General features: G+C 35.3%; 1 long non-coding RNA gene across 1 annotated transcript; it reads left to right on the top strand.

The window, feature by feature from the left end:
* Window positions 1-212: 212 nt before the first annotated feature.
* Window positions 213-3,419, top strand: LOC306854819. The gene is made up of 4 exons (XR_013782869.1): window positions 213-277; window positions 838-867; window positions 1,146-1,189; window positions 2,392-3,419. It is a non-coding gene; the product is annotated as an uncharacterized lncRNA (long non-coding RNA).
* The last annotated feature ends 373 nt before the right edge of the window (window positions 3,420-3,792 follow it).

Here is a 3,792-nt window from a genome sequence, read left to right as displayed (position 1 = left end):
TTATAAAAAATGAGAACACCATAATTATAATCAATTACATAGTTTATTGAACTTAAAACTATAGCATTTTTTGAACAAATGACTTAATTTTAATTTTGCGTTGCTCATCATTTTTGAGTATACATTGCTACTGAAGTGATATTTTTTAAGTATACGGAGTGACGTTCAATGACGTCATCTACGTCAGGACGTACGCCATCGTTCTGATTGACGCTACCAGAAAACATAACCAAGATGGCGGACACTCGTGTGAGTGTGGACGCACGTGGGGAGATTTGTAAGTAAATGTTTTTTAATCTGCTTTTTATTTTATCATAATAACTACAAGTATATCTTTTAAACATGTTTCATGTTTGGCTTTGCTGTCTTTTTTACCGGTAACGTTAACGTAGAAAGCTCGACAAGCGTCTCTGCAGTGCTCTGCTTCGCGCACATTTTTTAACCATTAACCCCATTGCCATATTTAATTTATTATGTAACGTTAATATTGTAATCAGTTAGTCAGCGGAACCAAGTCAGCAACATAGTTTTGGCCCAGATCCGGTCTATATCTGGCCTGAGTGAAATCCATGCGGGCCAAATGTGAGCCGGATCTGGGCCAACGCTGCTTGCTATCTGGGAAGTCATAATTTTTTATTCTGTTTTTGTTAAGCGATCTGTTCTGGAAAATGCTTATTTATGTGCTTGCGGCTAGTTGTAACTTTTATCCATTACGTTAAGGCTAATGACACAAAGTTATATATTGGAAAAATAGTTAATAATAAGAGTTGTGAAAACTAGGTATGGTAGAGACGCCGGCAAGCTCGTATTAACAGTTACATATTTTTTGCCTTGTAGGCTAAAGTGGATGCAGAGTCTGTGAACTTGGTAAGTATCCTTTTTTCGTTTACTTCAGATATTTTTAGCAGCTTCACACATAAACCTGCATTGAATATTTATCTAATTTTGTACAGATCAAGTTAGCAAGTGAGTGAAGTAGAATAACGTGTTCAGAGTTTACAAAGCAATGTACAAATTGTACAAAACAATGACTGAAAGTCTGAAACATGCTTTGGCCTCATTGGTCGACTTTGTAGCATTTGCCAGATCTAATCTATTATAATCATGAAAACTAAAATGCTGCTATTTTTTGTTTTCCTGTATAGATGTATATTCCCTGTTATTGTGAAGATCTGATTCAATTCCAGTGGTAAGTTACATAACACAATGTAAAGTTAAGGCTAAATTTCTTGGTTTTAAAAAAGTATTCACTCCAATTGTAGGGATAAAAAAATCAATGGAGTGGAAGTGCAAGTTGTGTGCTGTCTAAAAAACATATTTCGAAAAAACATTTTCTGTGGTAAAGCCAGTGCAGTACGTGTTGGAGTCTGGGCGCACAGTCGTTTATGTCCCAATACTTAAGATGATCCAGGAAATATTCAAACATACTGACATCCTTGACCGAATAAAGGAAACCAAGGCATCACAAGAAGGTCATTATATGAGCCATAAAGATGGCAAGTATTTCCAGGAGAATACTTTGTTGTCATCTTCAGAACTGTCACTGCCATTGATTTTATACATAGATGATCTAGAAATCGCTAATCCACTTGGGACTTCACGTAAGATCCACAAACTCTGTTCAGTCTATTGGATGTTTGGTGATCTGCCATCTAAATATCGATCTGCACTGCATGTGATTCAGCTCGCAGTCCTATGTAAGGTACCAGATCTTCACAGCTGTGGCTATCAAAGAGCACTTTCTCCTTTGTTGCAAGACCTTGGCTGCCTTGAACATGATGAGTTTTTATCGAGTCCCTTGGTCAGTCAGTTCGGGGTACTGTTTCAGTTGTTGTGGCTGATAATCTAGCAGCCCATTCCTTAGCAGGCTTTGTGCAGTCTTTCAGAGCTGGATATGTTTGTAGGTTCTGCAAAGCTACACGAGAAGAGATTCAATCTTCTGCTGTTGGAGATGGCGAATTTACCCCAAGGACAAAAGCCAACCATGATCATGACCTGCAGGATGTTTTACAAGGGGATGGTCACAGTCAGTTTGCTGTCCAAAGAGACTGTCTTGAGAGAGAGTTTGCAGTGTTTTCACACAATCACTGGTTTCCCGCCTGATGTCCTTCATGATCTTTTTGAAGGCATTGTTCCAGTGGAGTTGGCCCTGTGTATTATATATTACCTTAATATATATTCAACTTTATTTCACTCTACTTTTGCAAATTCTCTATGTATGTTCTTGTCTAGTTTTTAAATTTGGGCCAATTCTGTGTAAACTGAAAAGGCCTGCCTGGTTAAGTATGATACTATATTAAAGTGATAGTTAACCAAAAAATTCTTGATATACCTGATGATGTAATTCATTACTAGACATGTTTACAGTTGGACCCTCTTTGTGCATTCCAGGTGGAGGAGTCGGATGAGCCAGACATCACTGGTACCCCTCTTGCCCTTGTGATGGAAGTCACTGAGAACACTGGTCCTGTCTGTTTCAATCCGGCAAGGACCACTGTTGTGGTGGAAGATGAGTTTGTGCTGAGCGACATCCCCACGTTTCCTGAGGCCTTTGTGTTACTCTTTGGGTTAATGTATGCATTGCATTTGGATTACCCAAGAAAATTAATTCACACCTTCACATTCATCCAGAAAATGCTGATGGGGCTTGATGATGGTAAACCTCTGAAACCCTGCTTACTCAATCTAAAAAATGAACTATTACTTACTTTGTAGGCAAATTCCATCTTGTCTACAAGTGCTGTTTTAAGTGCTTGGATGTTTTCATTGGGTAGGTTGTGTCCTGGCCACCAAATCTATCTTGATTGCACTCTGGGTTTGTTAGTTCCTGCTAAGTAGTTTTGTAAGCGTGTGTTGTAGAAAATGTAGTTTAAAGCATTTTTACATTTGGTATGTTGTCTTCTGCACCAAATCCACCTCAGTTGCACTTCTACAACAAAAACTTTTTGCAATCAGATTGTATTTTTTTTATTCTAAGGTGTTTTACAAGTGTATATTGTTTAACATGTAGTTTAAACATTTGGTAAGTTGTTAGATCTACCTCAGTTGCACTTTACACAATGGAACATGTAGTTTAAAGCATTTAAATGTTTACATTTACGTTTTGTACAATCTATCTCTGTTGCATATTTAATGCAATCAGGTATGTATTATTGTTTGTGTTTTGACTTAATTTGTTTTTATTTCCTATAATTTATAATGTTTTAACATTTCTTTTTGGAGGAGCTTTATTTATTTTATTGATTTTATTTATTTTGATTTGCCATGTTGCAAAATAATGGCCATGGGTGTAAAAAATTATAATCAATGTTTTAACAGTTTCTGATTTGATTTGTTACATGTTTACAGAGATTTATATAAACAGTTGTGCAAAATAGACAAAGAATTTAATAGTAAATAAAAACCCTTTAATTATATGTCAACAGTTCTGTGTGTGCTTCTTTTTAGTATTTTGAACTCAAATATGTATCAGGCTATGAGTTATTCAGAAGGAGTTTATTTCTTGAATAAATATTTTATTTATATAAGTGGTAATTAGTTAAAAACAGTTAGTATTGAAAACATAAAACTTTAGTGTAGCATATGTAAAGTTTTTAAGTACACTGTACTTAAAATTATAAAAAAAGGAAAGAAAAATATTTAAGTTTAGTGTAATTGTAATTTTTAAGTATGTTTACTTAAAAAATCTTAGGTAATCAGTTTCCACAAAAGTTTTGAGTACTCTGAACTAATCGGGTTTTACAGTGCAACAAAAGGTGGTTCTTTTATAAAACAAAGAAAACAAACATGATG

The sequence above is a fragment of the Barbus barbus genome (assembly GCF_936440315.1).
Source record: "Barbus barbus genome assembly, chromosome: 35".
NCBI classification, from domain to species: Eukaryota; Metazoa; Chordata; class Actinopteri; order Cypriniformes; family Cyprinidae; genus Barbus; species Barbus barbus.
Note: the sequence above shows the minus strand (reverse complement) of the source record. Positions and strands in the feature narration are given on the sequence as shown.